This window comes from Podarcis bocagei (genome assembly GCF_964188305.1).
Source record: "Podarcis bocagei genome assembly, chromosome: 8".
Lineage (NCBI taxonomy): Eukaryota > Metazoa > Chordata > Lepidosauria > Squamata > Lacertidae > Podarcis > Podarcis bocagei.
Genome location: NC_138133.1, coordinates 19,868,462 through 19,894,155, shown reverse-complemented (window position 1 = coordinate 19,894,155; position 25,694 = coordinate 19,868,462). Strand labels below are relative to the sequence as shown.

Here is a 25,694-nt window from a genome sequence, read left to right as displayed (position 1 = left end):
TCCTCCATTGTTTCTTCGCTCAGATCTCGGATTCTGCCAGTCATTTCTGCCAACTCCATGTAGTCCATCAGCTGCGTCTGCCAATCCTCCAGTGTGGGTAAATCTGGTGTCTTCCAGAACTTTGCAATAAGGATCCTTGCTGCTGTGGTTGCATACATAAACAAAGTTCTATCCTTCTTTGGCACCTTCCGGTCCACCATGCCCAGAAGAAAGGCCTCTGGTTTCTTAGAAAAGGTATATCTGAATACCTTTTTCAGCTCATTATGTATCATTTCCCAAAAGGCCTTTACTTTCGGGCATGTCCACCAGAGGTGAAAGAATGTCCCTTCTGCCTCCTTGCATTTCCAACACTTATTATCAGAAAGATGGTATATTTTAGCCAACTTGACTGGGGTCATGTACCACCAGTATACCATTTTCATAATGTTCTCTTTCAAGGCACTACATGCCGTGAATTTCATACCGGTGTTCCATAACCTTTCCCAGTCCTCAGACATAATGTTGTGTCCTACATCCTGTGCCCATTTTATCATAGCAGATTTAACTGTCTCATCCTGTGTGTTCCATTTAAGCAGCAAGTCATACATCCTCGAAAGTACCTTAGTCTTTGGTTCTAGTAACTCCGTCTCCAGTTTCGATTTCTCCAACTGAAAACCCACTTTTTTATCCATTTTAAATACCTCTTGAATTTGAGCATAATGTAACCAATCTCGCACCTTATTTTTTAGTTTGTCCTGGCTTTGGAGCTTCCAATTATCTCCAACTCTTTCAATCAATTCCCAATATTTTGGCCAGTAGGCCTCCATATTGGGCCTTTTTTTAGAAATCTTGGCTTCCACTGGTGATAACCACCTCGGGGTCTTGCTTTCTAATAAGTCGGGAGTTTGCCTGCTCTTGAGGGGGTTATACTCCCTATGAAGGAGCAGGTACTTAACTTGGGGGTACTTCTGTATCCTTTGATGTTGCTTGAAGCTCAGGTGGCCTGACCAGCCTTGAGTGCCTTCCATCAGCTTCAGCTGGACAGGGATAGTCTAACTACAGTAGTACCTTGGTTCTCAAATGCCTTGGTACTCAAACAACTTAGAACCCAAACATTGCAAACCCAGAAGTAAGTGTTCCAGTTTGCAAACTGTTTTTGGAAGCTGAACGTGCTCCGTTTTGAGTGTTACGCTTCCGATTTGAATGTTACACTTCCAGTTTGAGTGCCACACCTCCATTTTGAGTGTTATGCTGAGGTATGTTTGTTTTTGCTATTTATTTTGTGTGTGGTTTTTTTCGGATCTTTTTGTGTGTGTGACTATGTGGAACCCATTTCATCTACTGACTGATTGGTTGCGTGACTGCAGTACATTGTTTATTGCTTTCATTTTATGGAGCAATGGTCTCGTTAGATTGTAAAATTCATGTTAAATTGCTGTTTTAGGGGTTGTTTTTATAAGTCTGGAATTGGTTAATCCATTTTGCATTACTTTCTATGGGAAAACACTCCTTGGTTTTGGAACGCTTTCATTTTGGAACAGACGTCCGGAACGGATTAAGTTTGAGAACCAAGGTGCCACTGTACTGTTATCTATGATCTGGTAGTCTCTGGGTTAGATTACTGCAACATATTATATGTAGGGCTGCCTCTGAAGGATGTTTGTCATCGAATTTGGCAGCCAGGTTGTTCATCAGGACAAGACAGTTTGAGCATATTACACTGCACAGGTTGTCAATTAGTTTCCAGGCCCAATTCAAAGTGCTGGCTTTGACCTATAAAGCCTTCAATGGCTTAGGACAGCAACACCTCAAGGAGAGCCTCTCCCCATGTAAGCCAACCTAGACCTTGCAATCATCATCTGAGGCCCTTCTTCAATTGCCCCCTTCACAAGTACTAGTCCAGATGGCAACACGAGAACGAGCCTTTTGTTGAAGATTAAGTGGATAGACTGTTGTGAATCAGGAACCGATGGGCCCCAGCACTTTTGCTGTATAGTAATCATAATAATATAAGGCAATATTTGCAGTCTCATCTCTTCTTGAAGAAATGCTTTCCTTTTTTTTTAACACAGCAAGTTGTATTGCATAACTGACCTGGATAAATGTGTATGATAGTGCTTTATGAGGGTGAAGAATGCATAATTTTTTTATTGCTTCCCCCACCCTTTTCCACCCCAGCGTTAACTGCAGTCTTATGCAGTACTCAGTCAGTGCTGAATTACCCTGAATTCTGATTAATCAAAGAGGTCAACTTTCATTAGAAACTGCATAAAATCCAGTCCATTAAATTGTCCATTTTAGGCCTGTAATAATGGCTCACAGTTTTGATTATTTTAATTAGTGCACTTACTGCATTGTGCAGACAAGTGCTTATATTATTTTAAATGTTTTTTTTTAAAAAAAATTCTATACATTTATTCAGAAACTAGGTTATATAGAGAAATGGTCTAAGAGAAGATGACTTGCCTTATTGTTAATCTATAAACCATCAATGCTGCTATTCAAAGGTTTCTATAGAGATGACTTTTGGTTTATTATTATTTTATTTTTTAAAAAGTTAATTCCAACAAAAGTAGTTGAATAACAACACTCAAATACCCAGCACTCTCCCTTTTCTTTCTGACATTGGTGTCATCTTCTGTGACAGCCTTTGATCACAGATATCCATTTTATCTTTCATTAAATCACAGTGGCAGAGGAGATGCTTACTGCTCAGTGATATCAACTATTGTTTGAAAGTTACAGATGGTCCTGCCCAGGAGAGAAATTGTTATTTTCTTAAAGGAATCAAAGGACATTTCCTGATTCCTACAAACTAATTGTTAAGGTCAAGTGCATTCTTGACACAGAGACCTTTGCGGCAACTTTTACTCACATTTCAACGGTACACCATTCTATGAATTTCTGAAAGGTTAAATAAAAAGAAAATTAAACCTCAAAACAAACTGCTTTGCAATCTGGACTCAGGTTCCAGGGGACTACCTCCCCTGCATTACTCATGCAAAAAAAGAAATAAAGAAAAAAGGTTTAGTTTTAATTATGATACGGCAGGGATTGAAAGGGATCCCTTAATCATTGTTGATATTACATTACTCACACGGACAAACAATCTTTGTTTATATGAGTCGAAGAGCTGTGAGCTTAGATTCTATAAGGAGGGGAAGAAACAAAGAGGGTGTGGCAGACAGAAATTTGGCTACCCAGAAGGATTGAGCAGCACTTCTCACATGGCTGTGATTCAAAGGAATGATGCCTCTGAAATTCAGAAATACCCCAGTTAGAATTGTGCACTTTTGAACACGCCTGTATTCCCAACTGGGCACCTGTTCTCAAACAGATCTTCTCCAACTCAGATTGTCATTCATGCCATAGAAGAATGCCTCTCACTCACCCAGCTTCCTCATCTACTTCTTCTGCTGAGAGGTAGACTTCTTGGTCTCTCCCTCATTTTCCTCCCAGTGCTTACGACACTGATATGGTAGCACCTCAAATGTCAGGGACCCGAGAATACTTACATCCTTAGTATGGACATTACACCCTGTAAACTGCATGCCCCAGGGTTGCTGATGGACAGCTCAGTGTGGTGCTGGCAAGAGTGTGGTCCTGATAATGCCAAGGTTGCAGGTTTGATCCCTGAATGTTGCATGTTCCTGCAATGAAGAAATTGAACTAGATGATTCTCAAAGTGCCTTCCAACCTGACAATTCTATGATTCTATGTACCTAAAGTGACGTACTCTAAAGGCTAATCCTGTTCAGTCTGAGAGGCACAGAGACACATGGTCAATACTTCAGGGGCTACAGGTCAAAAATTGTAAATTGTGGGTGGGTCTTTGGAACTACAAAAAACGGGGGGGGGCTGGTTATGACCCACTGGCTTTACAGTGTGGTTTTAAGGGTTACTGAGCTAATGTATGTAAAGCACTTCAAAAACACAATATCACTGTGTTGTTGGTTCACTCATTTGTGGTTTAGTTATGCTTTTAAAACTGAGCCCTTAAGAGAGAGAGAGAGTTGTGCCCTTCATGTAAACCATGGGTAGGCAAACTAAGGGCCCGGGGGCCAGATCCGGCCCAATCACCTTCTAAATCTGGCCCACTGACGGTCTGGGAATCAGCGTGTTTTTACATGAGTAGAATGTGTCCTTTTATTTCAAACGCATCTCTGGGTTATTTGTGGGGCATAGGAATTTGTTCATTCCACCCACCCCACCCCCCAAAAAATATTCAAGGTCTGAGGGACAGTGGACCATCCCCCTGCTGGAAAAGTTTGCTGACCCCTGGTGTAAACATTACCAGAGTTCAAATGCTGGCAGCTGATCAAAACTTTTGATGTAGTGCATTGTACTTTTTTATAATGAAAGTGTACACTCTCTGCCACATATACTGCTGCTGTTGCTTTAGTTGTTGCAGGGTAAGGAACACACACCTGTCTCCCTGTTGTTTGTGGCAGTAGCTTTCTTACAGAAGATATCCAGCACATTCTCCCTTTTCACACTTTTGTTTCGGATTCACTGCATGTGCCAGGAATAACTACTCCCCTCCTGAATCAGTTGGTACCAAAACTAACGCTGCGCTGGGCAACTTTTAATTCATGTGCATTTTCTCACAGGATCACAAAAGGTCTCAGACCGAGGCCCCAGATTCTTGAGGAATCGAGAATTAAGGCAGGGTTAGTTCTGACAAAAGGGGTTAAGTGTGAGCAGGCTGACTGAAAATTATGAGCAAGTCCCCCATTGCACTTTTCTAAAAAATAATGACCATTTCTGGCTTGAAAATGGCTGAAGCATTTTGCTACGGCCGACAAATCCCAAGAGAGCCCCGAGGCATTCATTATCTTTCTCAGATAGAGCTCTTCATACCATGGCTAGTTTTCGCCCTATCTACCAGCACTGTACTAAGAAACACGATATATCCCAAATGTAAATACAGTGTAAACAATTTGGTCGAGAGGATAACAGATGGGATGTGGAATTACAGCTCGTTGGAAGAATGGAACCCCCCTTCCCAGGTTCCCCCCTTTGAATTGTTGGTTCCTTGATTTAAGGCCTCATGGGCCCTACACAGCTCATTAAGATTTAACAATATAATACCATGATTACTCAAGTAGCCTAGTCAGGCATGGAGGCTGGATCTGCTGTTACAGCGGGAGCACATTGGTTTAGAACAACTGGCACAGCAGGATTACCAAGAGGAAAAACAAAGCTGCAGAAACAGCCTCTGTTGCTACACAAGCTCTTTAAAGCACTCTCACCCATTGATTCTTTCCCTCATATTTTTTTTAAATGTGCATCCCCTTTTAAGGGGGAGAAATCTATCACTAAACACAGAATCATAATAGCTGCTTACCCAGTCTCAGGGTGGATGGCTGTTGCATACCCTGCACAATTTATCCAATGAAAATTGGGACATCATCATCTTCTATTATTATTATTATTATTATTATTATTATTATTATTATTATTATTATTATTATACTCCACCTATCTGACTGGGCAACTCAGCCACCCTAGGAAGCTTCCAACATATATATATATATATATATACATATATATATATATACATTAAACTTTTAAAAAACTTTCCTTTACAGTGCTGCCTTTAGATGACTTCTAAAGGTTGTATGTTACTTTTCTCCTTGGCTCAGGGGTGGCATAACACCATGCCCTCCAACATTTCTCTGATGAAAATGGGAACGTCCTACTGTACCCTCCAACATTTCTCCAATGAAAATATGGATGCCCTAAGTAAAAGTGGGACATTCAGAGAGCAAATCAGAAACTGGGGTGGCTCCTGTAAAATTTGGGACTGTCCCTGGAAAATAGGGACCCCTGGAAAATAGGGACACTTGCAGGGTCTGCTGTTGTGGCACCTGTTGCAGCAGGCTCTGTCCCCCCAGGAAGCAACACTGGGCTTTGGGGGAATCCCCTGGCCAGCTGTTTGGTTAGGTGGGCTTTCCCACCACCCAAGGTCAATCCGGCCTTGTTGGGTGGGCGCAGCTTGGGAGCAGACCAGAGTGGAGCAGGCTTCATTCCCTTCTGCCCCCCAGCCTATAAGGCCACCTGCATCTGACCCTTGGAGTCTCAGGTGGTGGATAAGGCATTGGGTGGAATCCTTTTAGTCTAACATCAGGTAAGGGGATGTAGTGGTACATTACCCCCACCAAGAAACAGTGTGATAATTGGATATCCTGTTAGATAGGGTCTAGTCAGAATTCTGTATCCAAAAGCCAAGGTTTGCAGCATAGGCCATAGGTCTTTTTTCAGTGGCTGGGGGGGAGGGGGCTCTCCTTGTAGATCTGTGTCTTGTGGAGGACATGTAATCCTAGGCTCAACACTGGCATGTATCAGCCGTCCACTAGGGGGCTTGGAAGGAGATGCAAATATAAAATGGAGAAGACCTGGCTTGCCAGTAGTACATGTGAAAATGATCTAGGGGTCTCAGCAGACAAAAATAGCTAATGCTATTCTAGGCTGCATCAACAGAAGCAGGGTTGTTGTTTTTTAGCCAGAACTCAGTTCTGGCACCTCTCAGGTGGGTGCCTTTGCCATTGTAAGAGAACAGGAAAGGCATTCATGGTGAGTTCAAACACCTCTTTTTCTAGAAAAATAGCACTGAACGGAAGTATAGTGTCCAGATCAAGGGACGGAATAGTTCTGCTCTATTCTGTGGTCTTGGTGAGACCACAATTGTAGTACAGTGGTACTACAGTGGTCAGGTTAAGGACTTAATTCATTCTGGAGGTCCGTTCTTAACCTCAAACTGTTCTTAACCTGAGGTACCACTTTAGCTAATGGGGCTTCCCGCTGCTGCCGGGCCGCTAGAGCACAATTTCTGTTCTCATCCTGAAGCAAAGTTCTTAACCCGAGGTACTATTTCTGGGTTAGTGGAGTATGTAACCTGAAGCGTCTGTAACCTGAGGTACCATTGTACTGTGTCCAGTTCTGGGTGCCACAATTTAAGAAGGACATTGGCAAGCTGGAATGTGTGCTGAGACCCAGTACCCATATGATAAAGGGTATGGAAATCAAGCCTTATGAGGGACGGTTGAGGAAGCTGGGTATGTTTAGCCTGGATATGAGAAAAGGGAGAGCAGGTACGATAGTCATCTTCAAATATCTAAAAGGGTGTCACATGGAAGGTGGAGCAAGCTTGTTTTCTCCTGTTCTGGAGAGTAGGACCTGAATGAATGGATTCAGGTGACAAGAAATGAGATTCTGACTAAACATCAGGAAGAACTGACAGAGCATTTGGCTGTGGAACAAACTCTTGTGGAAGGTAGTGGACTCTTCTCCCTTGAAGGTTTTCAGCAGAAGTTGGATGGCCATCTGTCATGTATGCTTTAGTTAAGATTCCTTCATTGCAAGGGGTTGGACCAGATGAACATCAGGGTCCCTTCCAACTGTGTAATTCCATGAACGAGAGCATTAACACTCAAACAGCTATCCCTTTTAGGGTTCTAGGGAAGCTCTAAGACATAGCACCCAAGTTTAGCACAGAGGAACACATTTATATATCTCTAGTTTCCAGTGTCAACCCAACTTTCACACACAACTCTCTCAATCCTTCCGGCTTATTGTTTTTCAGCTGTGAAAAGGGCCACCCATTTGCCTCTATGACAACCAAACAACTTCTCTGGATATGCTAAATTGTGGTACTTAACTAGCCAGCTAAAACCTTTACCTTGACAAAGGAACTTGTATGGCAAGCTTCCTCTTACACATTCTACCCTTACAGAAACAGGATCACAGGTTTGGATGGGACACAGGGTATCAGAATCCAGCTTATGGGCTTCTCATAGGCCTATGGTTGGCCAGTCTGTGAACAGGATGCTGGATTAGATAAACCTTTGATCAGATCCATTGGGGCTTTTCTTATGTTTTTGTGTTCTTAGTATATAGACATTTATGGTAAAGGTAAAGGTAAAGGGACCCCTGACCATTAGGTCCAGTCGTGACCGACTCTGGGGTTGCGGCGCTCATCTCGCTTTATTGACTGAGGAAGCCGGTGTACAGCTTCCGGGTCATGTGGCCAGCATGGCTAAGCTGCTTCTAGCGAACCAGAGCAGCACATGGAAACGTCATTTACCTTCCCACCGGAGCGGTACCTATTTATCTACTTGCACTTTGATGTGCTTTCGAACTGCTAGGTTGGCAGGAGCAGGGACCGAGCAATGGGAGCTTACCCTGTCACAGGGATTCGAACCGCTGACCTTCTGATCAGCAAGTCCTAGGCTCTGTGGTTTAACCCACAGCGCCACCCGTGTCCCTAGACATTTATGGTAGTTTTGGACAAATAAAAGCAACATTATAAGAGATTTCCTCCACTGGCAAAATCACAAAGAAAATTCAAGAGGGGCTAAACATTGTTTGATAAGATGAGCAATATTTTTTCACAGGGGTGACCATTAGTCACATCTTTAATGAAATTCAAGGATCAACACAGTTCAAGCTTTTGTATGTATGAATATAAAATTTAAAACAGTTCAGCATCATAATACACAGCTTTCAAACTGGTTCATTGTAAAAACAGAAGCTAGAGAGAAGAACAAACAAGCATGTTCACCATGAACCTTGGTAGAACAGTAATGTTTAGAGCAAATCCAGGAGTAAACTAGGTCTCAGTAACAGGTGTGGGTGTACACTATGTGCTAGGTAGAATCTGCACACTGCAAGAATCACAGAATTGTAGAGTTGGAAGGGACCACAAGAGTCATCTAGCCCAACCCCCTACAATGCAGGGATCTAAACTGAAGCATCCATGATAGAAGGCCATCCAACCTCTGCTTAAAAACCTCCAAGGAAGCAGAGTCAGCCACCTCTCATGGAAGAGAAATCACCTAACTCACGTAGGGTCGGAGTGTAGAAGAAATTTGAAAAGGGGTTCCTAGACTGGAGGTATTCCTCCCAGAAATCCAAAAGGAAAGGATGCAAGCTCCAAGGGGGAAAAGATAGACCTTTATTGAAATGCAAATTTGCATAGGGACAGCCTCCAAAATGAGAAAGAGGCTGCAAAGAATCACATCCAAAGCAATGTTTTTTCATACACTTCCAGATTTCTATTTACCAATCAAAGGATCACTGCAAACTTAATAGATGCAACCCAAAGTCATCATCCTGAATCAATCAAAATCATTTGGCTCTTCAGATCAGCCCACATCACGTGATTATATTTTTCAGTGTCTGTCTTTGACTTTCTTTGACTAATTTTCCTATTCATTAAATGTCTCCCAATATCCCCTTCCATCTGTCTACAAAACAATTGAAGATTAATCACAATTGCCATGTGTCAGGGGTTCAGGAGCAGAGGCACAGGAAAGGGAGGAAACAGAGAGCGAGGGGGAGGAATCCGAAGGAAATATGAGCGATGACAGCGGCCCGAGATCTCCGAGTCTTTCCAGTGAATCGGAAGATTCACAGAAAGGGGCGCCAGTGGTCAGAACAAGGGGGGCGCCTAGGGGGACACACCAGGAAGAAGGGACCAGAGGAGACTCAGAGAGCAGCAGTTGGAAATCGGGACCAGCTTCCCCACCAGAGCACAGTAGGGGGGAGGGGTCGCAGGCATCGGGAGCTGGCGGCTCGCCGCAAGCGGGAAGGCAGGAGTTAGGATTGGCCACACCTCCATCGGGGAGCGAGGAAACGGTTAAGAGGAAGGTCGAAGGCTGCGCGCGCGCGCCAAGTTCAAATGCACAGGAAGGCGGCACAGTAAGCAGTCCGGATAGGGAGCCAGGTCCTAAAGCCCGCCGCAAAGAGGGAGCAGAGTCCGGGGGGTCGGCGTCAGAAGAGTCCAGGAAGGAAGAGACCACGGGGGGTAGAGGGACCCAGAGGAGGAGGGAAAGACGGAAGAGGTGGAGTAAGGCTAGAGTATTAAGTTGGTGTACAGGAGGCGGAGACTCAGACGGAGCTTCGCCGGTCTAGCTTCTAAGACGTAGAGCTGCACGCTGCGGCTTGAAAATGGAACTTGTAACTCAATAAAGACTTTTGTACAGTAATACCGGCTAGCGTGGTCCTCTGTGAGCTGGGACCTGGAAGCAGCTCTGACACCATGCCTAGCCGATTCTCTTTTTATGCATACAGTGGCCTCAATAGATTCTAACAGTTTGTTCTTTTTGTTGTTCTAGAATAGATATTCACTGCTTACAGGACCTAAAAGTAGCTAGTTCTGTTCTGTGAAAAGTAGTCAGGCACAGGCCTTTTCAATTTAACTAGGAAATAGGCTGAAAAGAAAATGGAATCATCAGAATTATGCAGTTTTACAAAGTTATTATTTTCTCCAACAGAAGCATCTTACAAATCATTAACAGCTTTTGGATATAGTTAATGCAACAAATTGGTCCAAAACCATGCATTCTATTTAGACCCTCCTGTGCTATTTTTTAAGTTCTTCCAGGAGTCTTTAGCAGCTTTACTTGGGAATGAAGGCCCACGGAACTCCAAGATGCTTATATCTGAATAGGCAGGCATAGAAATGGGCCGTGAAAGGGCAATTGGGTTGCATCAACTACAGCAGCTACACCTCTGATCAAATGGGTTAATTAACCATGTTTGTAATCTGTCTAACATTACATTTTCATACATCACCTCCTAGCAAATAGAAGGGGAAGAAATGGAGGCAGTGAGAGATTTTACTTTCTTGGGCTCCATGATCACTGCAGATGGTGACAGCAGTCACGAAATTAGAAGACGCCTGCTTCTTGGGAGAAAAGCGATGACAAACCTAGACAGCATCTTAAAAAGCAGAGACATCACCTTGCCGACAAAGGGCTGTATAGTTAAAGCTATGGTTTTCCCAGTAGTGATGTATGGAAGTGAGAGCTGGACCATAATGAAGGCTGATTGCCAAAGAATTGATACTTTTGAGTTATGGTGCTGGAGGAAACTCTTGAGAGTCCCATGGCTAAGGTTACCAGATGTCCCCGTTTCCCAAGGACAGTCCCCAGATTTACAGCTTTCTCAGCATTCACATGTACATAGCAAACAATAAGTGACCCTGGATTCATTGAAAAAAAATCAAACCTATCCATTCTTAAGGAAATCAGCCCTGAGTGCTCACTGGAAGGACAGATCCTGAAGCTGAGGCTCCAATACTTTGGCCACCTCATGAGAAGAGGAGACTCCCTGATGTTGGGAAAGATTGAGGGCACCAGGAGAAGGGGACGACAGAGGATGAGATGGTTGGACAGTGTTCTTGAAGCTACCAACATGAGTTTGATCAAGCTGCGGGAGGCAGTGGAAGACAGGATTGCCTGGCATGATCTCCATGGGGTCATGAAGAGTTGGACACAACTAAACAACAGCATCCTTAGGCATACATACAAAATCTGAGAATCTATCTGTTCCTTTAGCAAATAATATGGGAAATGAGATATTTACAACAAGAACCAATTAAGATAATGGATACCAAGCCCCTTTGTCATTTCTGATTTATTTTTTGCATTTTTATGTTTTTTGTTCCTGTTTGTGTTTATCTTTTGTGTAAATAATTTCTTTTTTATAAAACAAAAAGGAAATAGGATACTCATCAAATGGAGATGGGTGGGAAACAGGAGGAATGGAATGTTTACATAGTACAGTGATTGGACTACAGCATCCACCATACTTGACCACTAGCCATTTTGTCTGGGGCTGATAGGAGTTGGAATCCAGTATCACCAAGAGGGCACCTGATTGGCTACTCCTGAAATGTCAATAAGCTACCAGATACAGCTGCACTCTGCTCAGGTAGGAGCTGAAGTCTAGCAGGATGCATTCAGTCACATAAGAAAATTATATGTAAATAAATGAGTGACAAAACTGAAGCATATAATTATTGCATATTTCAGTTTCTACTTTAATCAGTCGCACCCTTGGATTGCAATGCAGGCACTGCGAGTTGAGGTGTGAGCTATAAAAATGTTGAGAATGGAAATAAGCCCCAGGAAAGTGATAGTTGCTAGTGCAAGCGAGGTATAGAAAATAATGAAAGGCATAGGCAAAAAGTTTTGATATTATCCTTCTTTTAAGACCATGATGCCTGAAAAATTGTGGTAATCTAAATTCAAATCTCTTGCAGCAGATTATTAAAGCTTTTTTTATTCTGATTGTTCACTACATGATAAAAAGAACCACCATTTAAATGTTTAATCCAATACTAGGTTCTTTCTTTTTACATGTCTAGAGCCACTGACCATTCATCCGATATATTCAAGAATTGTAATTAAGAATAAATCTAGCAATTAATCGCAATTGACAATTCTTAATATTGTCAGCAATCTTGGTCTCACAACAGTGTATTAACATGTGCTTTTAAGGCAATAATCACGCTTCTGCTTCTACTGCCATGTATGAGATTTTGCAATTGACTCAGCTGTCCCCAAACACTTAATTAAAGTAACATTTCCTTTTAGCTCATTGTTGTAAGGTCTTACTTTCTCTCCCTGACACACACTTGTAGCTAAAATTCACTGTGTCTCTAAGGCAACCAGTGCTCATTTGATTCCCCTTGGTGACACAACCGCATTCTCAACTAGACTTTTCACTGAAACCCCATACATATTGTTGCATGCCACACCAATCTCTGAGCAGTGCAAGATCCCAGGGGTTCCAGGCATGTTCACCCAGGGTCCATGTTAGCAGAGACTGTGGTGTCTATATGGCATATGCTTTCTTTACACACATATACAACTTGAGCCTATGACTGAAGGGTTCACAGCATTAGCGCTTCAGTAGGGTCTTCCTTCCTTCATTGATTCACCCCTGGATTCAAACAGACATCAGCCATGAATTTGCCTTTCCTGACTGCCGTTTCTCCTTCATCTTCTGGCTCCCCTTGCTTCCCTAAACTCTGGCTTATGTTCTTCTCACTATCTCAAACCTGGAGGAGGAAGAGTCCCCATCCATTTGCCATCACACACAGAGTTCATTTGATCTTTTGGCTCATCATCCCAGGCTATTTCTTGGACACAGGAAGCTTAGCATTCTTCAATTGGCTCTTCACATATGCTGATTCCAGGAGATTTAGAAGTGTGTAGTACACAGCCTAATACACATGGTCTGGCTTAACACACACTAGTCTCTCAACCCAGTTGTAACACTCCAAGCATTGCTTAAATTCTAACAGCTACTGGACCCAGGTGTCTAGCACCCTGGGACACGGGTGGCACTGTGGTCTAAACCACTGAGCCTCTTGGGCTTGCTGAGCAGAAGGTTGGTGGTTTGAATCCCTGTGACTGGGTGAGCTCCCGTTGCTCTGTCCCAGCTCTTGCCAACCTAGCAGTTCAAAAGCACGCCAGTGCAAGTAGATAAATAAGTACCACTGCGGCGGGAAGGTCAGTGGTGTTTCTGTGCACTCTGGCTCTCATCATAGTCCTCTGTGCTCCAGAAGGGGTTTAGTCATGCTGGCCACATGACCCAGAAAGCTGTCTGTGGACAAACATCAGCTCCCTCAACGTGAAGAGAAAAGAGTGCTGCACCCCATAGTCTCCTCTGACTGGATTTAACCATCCAGGGTCCTTTACCTCCCCCCTTTTGTCTAGCACCCACAAACTCATAACAATATATACATTTACACGAAGTAAGACCCATTGAATTCAATGATGCATACTTCTGAGCAGGCACAAATATATTATCTGTAGAGCCTTATGTTATATAAATGGAACAGGATGTAATTTTAGAGAATTCTTGCCTCAGATATATTGAAATGTACATTTCATCTTTTAAATTCCCCATGTCAATCAGTATAGGTTTGAGTATCAGGTGGGGGAAAACTGTTGTTCAAATTTCAAACAGGTAATTGTGTGGTAAGTGGATATACTAAGTTTAATTCTGTACTCTTCTGATTTGGCATCCCAAGGGATCTCATGTTGTCCCCCATAGAATCATAGAATTGTTGAGTTGGAGGATACCCTGATAATCATGTCCATTCCCCTGCAATGCAGGGCTTTGCAGCTGTCCCATACAGGGATTGAACCTGCAACCTTGGTGTTATTAGCATCATGCTCTAACCAACCATGCTATTTGGGCTGCTGCTGTTTAACATCTACATGAAGCTGCTGAAGGGGCCATTCAGGAATTGGGAATGAAACGGTCGTTTTGCTGACAATTCGCAGCATACTGGGTGAGATTGCTGCTGCAAAAATTCTGAAAACCTTGAAGAGATGAGACAACAAGGAGTAAAGAATATAATCACATACTTGAAGTGTGTTGAATCCCTTTTGCAATAAATATTTAAGAGCAAGAAAAATATTCTCAGAATACATTTGCAACACTTTGAAATGCCAGTAATCTGGATTGTGGGTATATGGAGGATAGTGAATAATGATTGGTATTTCTTGCCTCTATAACTTTGTTCTATATTCTTCTCCATGTGGCCATTATTTAAGAATCTTTTGACACGAAATGAGAGATGTGTGAGGCTTTCTTTGCCACTGAGTCACATATATCTGGATGAGAAAGGACAAAACACGAGGCAAACACAGGGCAGCTCTTATAGGTCAGTAGCATAACCTGCCACACACTCAGTGCCTGAGCAAGTGGGGTGTCAGAGAGACCAGGGGTTCAAAGCTACACAAGTGCAATATTCAGATTGTTATTCATGTATCTGAAAATAAACGGCAGAATTCATACTTCAGCAACCCCTCTCACTTTCATTCGGCCCCTCCTGAATTCCACTCGAACAAGAAAAGCTTTTAAATTAATTCTAAAGGATTCTTATTAGTGTGTTGTTTGACCAGACTGAATGGGCACTTATGTGCATTTCCAGATACAGAAATCTTGGTGGGGTTGATTGGATACTTGTACCATATACTTGTGTTTCATGGTTTTACCAGTGTTCAAAAGAATGTAACAGTAAAGCACCACATGGAAGTTATGATCAGGAATGTACCTGAGCATGTAAAACAGGGTTAGGGAACCTCAGTTCCTGGAGCCAAATGCGGCCCCCAAAGCTTCCATGTCTGGACATTTGTACTCTTTCCCCAAATTCTTCTTCTTCATCATCTTTGGCGATCACTCGTAGCCAAGTAAGATTGTCTTCCATAAACACAGTTTTAACAATGAGACCTTAAGTGACTGTGGAGGCTAGTTCTGGAACCACACGTCCTGTTGGCATCTGGGAGTCGATAGGCCAGCTGGCTCAGCCCCAGCTGGAGCGTCTCCCTCTCAGTCTTCTCGCTGCGGAGATTCATCGACCTCTGGCTCCGACGTAAATCAGCGACTCAAGCTTGCTGACTTGAGCACACTTTACTTAGCAGAGTAAACTGCACAACAGAAGAGGCTTAAGGATGCAGATACATACTAAAACTACGGGTTTATTATACATAAATCAGGACAATGAAACATGTCTCTCCTTGCCATCTTCTCGGAGAGAGAGGCTAAACAAAAGCAATACAGTGGAAGTTCTGCTCACGGGACCCAGCAATCTGTGCTGGAATGTAAACAGACATGTGACATGTAACAATCCCACACATCTGCAACAAAAGGTGGAATGGAATCTCAACACGCCCTTCCACAGTGGGGACATTGGTTTCCAGGCAGGAGTTGATCACGGTGTGGATTTGCCAAGCATGCCTTCCTCTTAGAGTGTGCTGAGTTCAAGTGTCTTCCAAGCCCCTAACACCTATGGTAAAGGCTGTTCTCCAATTACAGCACTCGCAGGCCAGTGTTTCCCAGTGTCGGTGTTTATACTACATTTTTTAAAGATTTGCCTTGAGACAGTCTTTAAACCTCTTTTGCTGACCACCAGCATTATGCTTTCCATTTTTAAGTTCGGAATAGAGTAGTTGCTTTGGAAGACGATAATCAGGCATCCCCACAACATGACGCATCCAACGAAGTTGATGTTGAAGAATTATTGCTTCAACACTGGTGATCTTTGCTTCTTCCAGTACACTGATATTAGTTCACCTTTCTTCCCAAGTGATGTGTTAAATTTTTCAGAGACACAGCTGATGGAATCTTTTGAGGAGTTGGAGATGGCATTTATAAGTGGTCCATGTTTCACAAGCATACAGTAAGGTTGGTAGTACAATAGCTTTGTAAACAAGCATTTTTGTTTCCCTGCGAATGTCCTGGTCCTCAAACACTCTGCACTTCAATTGGGAGAAAGCCACACTCACAGAGCTCAGGCAATGCTGGATGTTGGCCCTTGTGGAAAGATAACTGCCTAAGTAGGAGAAGTGATCAACATTTTCCAACATTACACCATTGAGTTGGATTTGTGGCACTGCAGAGGGGTTATTTTGTACTTGTTGGTGCAGCACTTTGGTTTTTTGGCTATTGAGTGACAGGCCAAGCTTTTTCTAAGCTTCTGCAAAGATTTTTAGGATGGTTTGGAGGTCATCCTCTGAGTGTGCACACACTACGTTGTCATCAGCATACTGAAGTTCTATGACGGAAGTTACGGTAACCTTACTCTTTGCTTTCAGCCTGCTCAGATTGAAGAGATTTCCATCTGTTTGATATATGATTTCTACTCCAGTGGGGAGTTTCCCTTCGACAAAGTGTAGGATCATGGCAATGAAAATAATGAATAATAATAATTTATAATTTAATAATTTATTATAGAGTTGGGGCAATAACACAACCCTGTTTAACATCTGATCCCACTGTGAATGGTTCACCTTGAGAGCCATTGTTATCTGTGATTGTTGCTGTCATATTATCATGGAGGAGCCGAATGATGTTTACAAATTTATCTGGGCAGCCAATTTTCAGAAGACTAGTCCACAGGGCATTACGATTTACAGTGTCAAAAGCCTTACTTCCCCCAACCACACCCCCTCTCCCCAGGTCACACTGGTCCTGGGCTTTTCCAGACTTCTACTTGTTCCATATCTAGAAAGCACTGTTCCAAGCAGTTTTCCACTTGTCCTGTGCTTTCTAAGCACAGATCCAAGCAGTTTTCTCATTGTTCCACTGCTTTCCCCAGGAAAATCCATTGTTCAGTGCTGAATCAGAGCAAATCGCCCTTCCCAAGCTGATATGTGATCTGAAATGCAGCTATCCTTCAAAATTCACACTTCTCCGTTTTTGTGGGCTTCAATTGTCCAGCCCCCCACCCCAATATGTGTATTTTAGGGGAAAGTGCAAATAATGCACAAAATGCATTATATTAGGACAAATTTCTTGCAAAAAAAATTGTGTATATTGGGCAAAAATGCATTATAAATATTTGCATCAGAAAAAAATGTATATATTTTTTCTGTGGACCTCTTTTTTAAAAAAAATCTTCCAAACTAATGCAGAAATGGGGCTTACTGAACACTGGAAAGATGAAAAACTGATAGAAATTGAAATTGACAGATCCGTTCATCTATGCATACCTAGTCCTAGACCTAGGGTGCAGCTGCGGAAAGCACCCATACTAAAAGTCAAACAATCACAGCTTGAAATGTTGCAAGATGGATAGTACGAAAAATCCCTGGTATTCTTAGCACAGACAGAGTCTCCAAAAGTGCAAGTAAAGATGTTCAACATGAACCACAGAGGTATCCCCAGGGTCCTGTTTTACATTTGAACTGCACCTGAGAACCAGCAGTGGTTTGTTTGAATTCTAGTGTCTGGAAAATTTGACTTGAAGTTTGTACATTTTGTTAAGCTCTTGAGGTGTCCACATTTATCAGTCTCAGTGAATGCACAGATTGTGGTCTTTTTGCCACCTCTTCTCCATCCTAGTGTTAACCTTAATAAAATAAAAAAGGGTAAAGGACCCCTGGACAGTAAAGTCCATTCAAAGGTGACTATGGGGTGCAGCACACATCTCACTTCAGGCCGGGGGAGCCGGCGTTTGTCCACAGACAGCTTTCCGGGTCATGTGGTCAGTGTGACTAAACTGCTTCTGGCACAACGGAAAGCAGAGCGCACAAAAATGCTGTTTACCTTCCCGTCGCCATGGTCCCTATATATCTACTTGCACTGGTGTGCTTTCGAACTGCTAGGTTGGCAGAAGCTGGGACAGAGCCACAGGAGCTCACCCCATCGTGCAGATTCAAACCATTGACCTTCCAATCAGCAAGCCTAAGAGGCCCAGTGGTTTAGACCACAGCGCCACCTGCGTCCAACCTTATACCATTAAAACTGGAGAACCTGGTATCCAGATATTATTGATATCATTTACAAATAAATTTTAGGCACACACACTACCTCATCTCCCCTATGTTTTATGCCAATGGCCAGCAGAGAAAGCCATTAACTCAAGTGTGGCTTGTCAGAGTATGCAGACAATACATGGTAAGCCATTTGCTGTGGTTTCTTTAACATGGATGAATAGCTAAGTGGGAGAAGCTTCTGTACTAAGGACAGACAAATGAGTGTGTGGTATGCATCACTTTTGTATGTGTTCATTCATAACTTATTTTTTCCAAATAGCGACATGAATCAGTGATTATTATTATTATTATTATTATTATTATTATTATTATTATTATTTACTTGTTACACACCCATCTGACTGGGTTCTCCCAGCCACTTTGGGAGGCTTTCAACAGAATATAATGGAACACAATGAAACATCAGATATTAAAATCTTCCTGATACAGAGCTACCTTCAGATGTCTATGGAAAATCATATAACTGTTCATCTCTTTTACATTTGATGGAAGTGCTTCACAGGGTGAGTTTCACTACTGAGAAGGCCCTATGTCTAGTTTACTGTAACTTCACAGTGGGTAACCTCCAGAATTTGCATATATATATATATACACACACACACACACACACACACACACACACACACACACACACACCTCAAAGTACACCAGTCTAGAACTGTATTTTGAGATATTGAGTTGCACCAATGGGAAATGTAAGGTTGCCATACATGTGGGCAGAAATCGCTGAAATGTCCCCAGAAATCTGGAAAACCTTCGCTCCTCCCCCCAAATAAACCTCAACAACTTTTGTGTCCGGACTCTCACTTTCTGAAATATGATCCACATGTTAATCCAGGAGGTTTGAATCAGTTAATTGGCACTGGAATCTACAAAAATCCAATCCCTCAAGTGACCTGATCCTTTATAGCTTGAACCCGCACTGTTCAATGTAATGTGCATTAAGCAGCGATGTACAGGGTAGACTCATATCAATCCAGTACTTTCCTACAGTCATTGAGGAAGTTCTAAGGCAATCCAGTCCTGTTTAGGTGCTCCTATAAGGTGACGGTAAGCATAGGAGACGGCAGTGAAGATGAGGACCTTTTTGCCTGCTTCGATCATATAGAAGGCAACAGACTGAAGCAGGAATGCTTTTTGACCTTTTGAGGCTCCCAACAAATTTTAGAACCTGGGTTATACACAGATGCAAGTGTGCTTATCTCTGACACCCCCCCTCACATGTCTTGTTGAGATTCGTCTGTTTTGAGAGAGAATGGAGTGCACCTCTGGGGGTAAAGTCACATTGCTGTATAAGCAGCCTCCAAGGGACCTTTTGGGCAGTGTGTGTGGAGGTTCTGAGCTGCCCAGATAACTGGACCCTCCTCTCTGTTTTGCTCATATGAAAAGGAAAGCAGAGCAACACATTTGGGACCAGCTTGGCTGCAGGAGTTGCTGGAAGGAGGTGTACAAGGTGCCATCCAACCATCTTAGAGACTCCACTCTGAATTTGTGTAGGGTTTCCTGCTTAGCCCTTTCTTCTGCCAAAGATAACTCAATTAAGTAATGATTGAAGTGGGCCTCCCAGTGATACCGATCAAAAATTCTGTTTTCTGATTCATATAACGTCTATTCCATGAAGTGCCTCTGATCATAAGCTAAGAGAAAAGATGGTTCCTTTTACTGTCTGCACTACTCCAACTTTACAGGGTGTGTGTTTTTTTAATTATTCAAAATGCCCTCATCAATAATAAAGTGAAACTACAAGTTCCGCTGTACAACTGCACTGGAAACATTGAGGAAAACATGCAAAATTGATTCGCCAACTATTGCAAGGAACTTACTCATGAATGCATTTGTCATCGTCCCCCTGCACTACCAAAGTGAGAAAGCAGGGAAGGATGCAATTCATTAACTTGCCTTGAAACAAACAAAAACATGAAAAAAATTCCACCCACAAACCCAGCAACATCTGCTAAAATCATAAACCTCTGATGGCTAAAAACCAGCAAGGGAGATAAAGAATGAGATACATGCTTCACTCTGGAGTGTTTCTTACAAATATGAGGTCCAATAAGCGATACACTTGCAGAAGGGAATATAGCTCAAAGCATTACCTTTTCCACATACGCTGAATTAGAGATTCATTTAGGTAAAATGTTATTGTGCAAGCTCAGACAGCAAATGTGCTAAAGCATAATTGGATGTTACTCTGTCTCCCTGTTGATACAGGAGTTGGTGTTGCCTTCTCTCACCATAATTAATAAGTACACAAATGTAAGACACAAGGAGGAAAAAAACAACCACCTGGGCATCAGTAGTCCTTTTTGCAAATATGTTTTTTTTAAATAATAATAATAATAATGCCATAACTGAGATGGGTTTCTAAAAGAAGTCAACCAATTAGTGCCATCTATAAACAGATATATTAAACAGATGATTAGGCTTTCTAGCTATGCTAAATAATTAGAAGGACAGTTTTTGAACGTATATTAGAGAAACAAGCAAGTTGAGCTGAACTGCATGCCAACTGGAGCAACTTACTGACATTGATTTCTCCTCTCCAGTCTCATTTGATTCACTTGTGGCAGATGGAGGAAGGTACACTTGGATGGAATGACAGAAAATTGGGGTCAAAACAGGGGTGTGTGGGGGGGTGTAGCTCCATGCATCTGTTATCAAGGAGAATGGAATTTTGGAGGAAAGGAGGGTGGAAGTCAATGTGTGGAGAAAGGGAGTGCAGTTAAAATGATAAGGAGAAAACTGTGGTGAAGAAGAGACTCATGAAGCTGGAAAAAGGTAAGAGAAAAAGCGAGTGAGTAGACTTACATAGGTGGAAGCTGCGCTCTGACACTGGAAGCTGACAGACGGTTTAGGGCAGGGGTCAGCAAACTTTTTCAGCAGGGGACCAGTCCACTGTCCCTCAGACCTTGGGGGGGGGGGGGCGGACTATATTTTGGAAAGAAAAAAAATAATGAATTCCAATGCCCCACAAATAACCCAGAGATGCATTTTAAATAAAAGCACACATTCTAACTCATGTAAAAACATCAGGCAGGCCCCACAAATAACCCAGAGATGCATTTTAAATAAAAGGACACATTCTACTCATGTAAAAACACGCTGATTCCTGGATCGTCTGCAGGCCGGATTTAGAAGATGATTGGGCCGGATCCACCCCCCGGGCCTTAGTTTCCCTACCTAGGGTCTAGGGCTCTCCAAATGTTGCTGGACTCCAATTCTCATCATCCCTGAACATCCGTCCCATACTTGCTGGGACCTCTGGGAGTTGGAGGGAAAGCTATAGATTCTCTATCCCTGGGTGAGAGACTGAGCAGGACTACAGCCCGTGATGTGAAAGACAGAATGGTTATGAGGAGCAGGAGAACACACTGTCTGCAATACAGATTATCATTGCAGGAGCACTACATTTTTACAGCATCTGGGTAAAACTGTAATGTTAAGCTGCACTAGTTTATCACATGGTATAGGCATATAGGCTTACGAAATTCCTTGTATTTCAGGTGAGTCAGCTGAGTTGCACTTGACTCCTAAAATGAGAAATTGGGGGGTAGGGATAGGTTTGACGGTTTATAGAGAAGTACATGGAAATAAACACCAATGATTTCAATGTGTCTTCCGTTCCATCCTAGAATAAAGCTTTAAGCATTTCACCTAACTTGTAGAAAGCATCCCTTATATTAAAAGTAAGCACCAACTACGTATATCCAATATTGGACCCTGTTCAAATGAAGCATAAAAATGGATTGCAGGGTTTAATTAGGACTGAGCTGTGTGTTATTTCTATTTATATTCAACAATGTCAGCTAGCCATGGGCCAGATAGTTGGCTATGCTTTGTCCACCCCTCACATTGCAAAAAGAACATGAATAATCCATAGCTCCATAAAAGAAAGAGCAGGAGACGGAAGGAAGATTTCTGACCTCCGGCGAGTGTCTTTATCCATTTATATTCCTCCCAAACACCATGTTGGAGTCAAGGGAACTTTTCCTATGCTTTGTATTTCTTGCCCAGTTTTCTTAGACCCCCTTAATTCTCTCTTCACTGTGTTCTGGTGGCATTTGGTCCCCTGCTTGCTGAACTTTAAAGCTTTCAAAATCAGGGCTTTGCTTTCAGCACTGGAAAAGATGGGAAAGGAGTCCAGAAGATTCATGTGCTCTCCTCCATCCTGTGCAAAAATGTAACAGTGGAAGCCATACCACATTATTTTCACTCACAAAGGACTGAACAATGTCCTCTTAATTATTAGTTACAGTGGTGCCTCGCAAGACGAAATTAATCCGTTCTGCGAGTTTTTTCGTCTTGCGAATTTTTCGTCTTGCGAAGCACGGTCAAGTCGCAACTGCACCTCTTCAAGCGGTTTTAAGAAAAAGGAAACAAACTTGCAAGACGTTTTCGTCTTGCGAAGCAAGCCCATAGGGAAATTCGTCTTGCGAAGCAACTCAAAAAACGAAAAACTCTTTCGTCTTGCGAGTTTTTTGTCTTCCGAGGCATTTGTCTTGCGAGGTACCACTGTACTAATATATCTTGTGTTAGCAATGGCCAAAGTTATTTAACGTTTTCAGGAAGGTTCTGAGTAGTGTTTCTCATTGTATAAACTCTCTCTTTTTGCCCCACTTGAGAAAGTGTTTACATGTTTATTTACATCTCTCTGAACTCATTTTATTTGACTCCAGTGAAATCACTAAGTAGCCAAATCTGATGGGTTATGTAGAATCATGGCATCACCCTGTTAATGTAAGATAGATAGATAGATAGATAGATAGATAGATAGATAGATAGATAGATGATACAGTGGTATCTCTGGTTACGAACTTATTTCATTCCAGAGGTCTGTTTTTAACCTGAGGTACCACTTTAGCTAATGCCCCCCCCCCCGCTACCACCGCACTGCTGGTGCACAATTTCTGTTCTCATCCTGTGGTAACGTTCTTAACTCGAGGTACAACTTCCGGGTTAGCAGAGTCTGTAACCAAAAGTGTTTGTAACCCAAGGTGTTTGTAACCCGAAGTATCACTGTATATATAAGCACATTCATTTGGAGTGCTGTTTAAAAGCTGGAAAAAATGCTCAACAAAAAATATCACAGCTTTAGGTTGGGATAAAGCAGTAAGAACGGAAATGCAGCTATGTCAAAAACCACATTCAATTTATCAAACCTGTTCCCAAAGTTCTCTTTTAATTATTTATATGCTAAGGAAATAAAAACTTTCCCCACACTTTCTTTATAGTGACGTTAATCTAACGAGGTGATAAAAGCAGGGTGCTTGGTTGGTGTCTGATTTTAAAATGAGAAGTCACCATGCAATTAAGTACCAAAACTTGCATTGACTGACAACTGCTGGTGTGGTATCTTGACCAGATATGGAGACCAAGGTTAGAGTAAAAGCCCTATAACAGATATTACTTCTACAGCTTTTCCAATCCGTATGTCTGCGCTAAATGTGGCAAAAAGTTCTGGAGCATGAGGCTGATATAAAACACAGGATTTCTCCTCTGTCTGTACGGCATAAAACGGAGCATTTCACCCTGTTAATGGTATGATCCCTATTTGACTGATTTAATTTTCATGATTAAATCAGAAAGAAGAAATAAAGAGTTTCCAGTAGAGGTGCCACTGGAAATGGTGTGGTGCCAAAGTAGAGGCAGCTAGAGGAAGCAACGGCATGTAACAAGATCAAATTTGCACAAGGTGTTTGGCGGAAAACTTTCTCTCCTCCCCTTAAAATTTGAATAGAAGTCCAATCTAACATGAGAATGGTCAGCTGCCTGTGAAAAATGCAAGGCTGCTCAATTTTTTTAAGGAGAAAAAAGTGACAGAAGATAATTTTTGGTCCAATATGCACTTTTTGCAAAGCATATAATACATTCCCATATGTATTTTCCCACTAATAAATGTGTTTTCCTTGCACACCTCACCCTTTAGATGAATTTTTGTACATATTACTTGGCTCAGGAACTGCAATGCAAAATTCAGGGGGGAAATGCAAATCTCAAAGGATGGCTGTGTTTGGGTCCATATCTTTTTTTGAATTGTGTCTTTTAATTTGAGCTGAATGTGAATTCCAGCTTTAAATGTGAAGTTTCTCCTCCATCTCTATGTTGAAGCGATAGCCTTCTGAAAATGTATCAAATTTGCTTAACAAAAAACCTTCTTTGGTTTAATTTGTTGTCTTAAGGACTTCTGTGCTATAAAATGCCAGGAAATTCCCTCTGTTAATGGTCACACCATTAACAGACCTGCGATTTAGGCAATACAAAAATGGTATGGTATCCTATGTTGTGGTTAGTTCAATATGAATGACTGTCAATGACAGAGGAGTAAACCCAGATTTGTCTCATTCATGGAACAGATGCATGGAGGCTCTGCAACTGAAGCTGTCATGCAATGAAGCTGAATTTTCCTGTTAGTGGCAATCTTCTAAGAGGCTATGGGAGAAGAAGCATGCTCTTAGATGTTCTAGGGTAAAGCCATTTAGTGTTCCACAGTTCAAAAGTGCAGAAGTGAATTGTGCTTACAAGACACTCCAGAACTAGTGCTGATGTTGGAATACTGGTGCTCATAGATCTCACCCTTGTTATCAGGCTGGCTACCATGCCAGTTGAAACACCAATACAGTCACCAAGAGGAGACCCACACAAAGTGCATGACAGGCTCCATAAAGAAGTGCTGCCATCGCCACTGCTGCCCAGGACTGACCTGCTGGGAGCCTGAAGGGCACTGCCTTGCTGGGCAGAGAGGGCTCTGTTTTTGTTTTGTTTTTCTATATTGATTTTAGTTTCTATCTATCTCATTTTAAATTGTGACTGATATTAATGCTGGATTCTTAGTTTTAGATTTTATGATTTATGTGGAAATTGTTTTCCATTTGGTTGGGTACTTTTTGATGTGTGGCGCTGTGGTCTAAACCACTGAGCCTAGGGCTTGCCAATCGGAAGGTCAGCGGTTCGAATCTCCACAACAGGGTGAGCTCCCGTTGCTCAGTCCCAGCTCCTGCCAACCTAGCAGCTCGAAAGGACATCAAAGTGAAAGCAGATAAATAGGTACCGCTCCGGTGGGAAGGTAAACGGTGTTTCCGTGCGCTGTTCTGGTTTTGCCAGAAGCAGCTTAGTCATGCTGGCCACATGACCCAGAAAAACTGTCTGTGGACAAACGCCGGCTCCCTCGGCCAGTAAAACGAGATGAACGACTCCAGAGTCGTTCGCTACTGGACTTAACTGTCATGGGTCCTTTATGTTTACCTTTTTATTTATTGTTTATGACTTTTGTTATGTTGGTAATTATGTAAATCTTGTCATGCTGTAAGCCACCTTGAACATTTTTTTAACTATGGAAAGGTGCCATACATATAAAATGATTATAATGATGATGATTATGGCAATCTACCTCCCAGCATGAGGGATGGTTGCTGTGCCTGCGATGGATACAAAGAGAACTACTCTTCAGTTCTGTGGATCTTAAAATATAAAAGGCAAATATGGAGTTTTTGTGGGGTCACGGAACATTAACTCTGTTCCCCATCAATTGCAGAACTTAAATGGATAGTTTTAATTACATCTAAATATGCTGCGTAAAATACATGCCTCAGAAAGTAGCCTGGAAGCCTTTTAGCAGATTTGATTTATTTTTAC

At 42.3% G+C, this 25,694-nt stretch overlaps 1 long non-coding RNA gene across 1 annotated transcript in view; it reads right to left on the bottom strand.

Moving 5' to 3' along the window:
• Positions 1 to 25,694, bottom strand: part of LOC308593943 — a 195,014-nt gene that overhangs the window by 162,376 nt on the left and 6,944 nt on the right. The window lies entirely within an intron of this gene.